This window comes from Apteryx rowi, unplaced genomic scaffold (genome assembly GCF_003343035.1).
Source record: "Apteryx rowi isolate R43461 unplaced genomic scaffold, aptRow1 scaffold_1, whole genome shotgun sequence".
Taxonomy (NCBI): domain Eukaryota; kingdom Metazoa; phylum Chordata; class Aves; order Apterygiformes; family Apterygidae; genus Apteryx; species Apteryx rowi.
In genome coordinates this window covers 10,641,032-10,641,433 of record NW_020447196.1, presented here as the reverse complement: position 1 = coordinate 10,641,433, position 402 = coordinate 10,641,032, and positions in this window count along the sequence as shown.

The window sequence follows — 402 nt, the reverse complement described above, 5'->3', positions numbered from 1 at the left end:
TTCCCCCACCCGTCTCCTCACAGCGGTGGCGGCGCTGTGCGGCGGCCGTCGCCGTCCCGGGGAGGGAGGCGGAGGCTGAAGGGGCCGCGGGCGGCTGGGGGCAGCGCGGCCCCCGGCGCGCAGGAGGCCGGGGGGAGCCGCCCGGCGAGGGCGGAGGTGTGCGCGCACACCTGCGCGCCCGCGGAGGCCGCCCGCCCCCCCTCAGCGCCATGAGGGGAGCCCCGCGCTGCGCGGCCGGGTGGTCCCTCGGAAAACGGGCGGGAGGAGGAGGCGACTTTCAGCGCGGTGAATCTCCCGTTTCCTTGGCCCCGCTCCGGCCGGGGCCGGGGCCGGAGGTGGCGCCTCGCCCTTGCGGCGGAGGGAGACGGGAAGCGCTGCGACGGCGGCGCCTCGCAGGGTGCG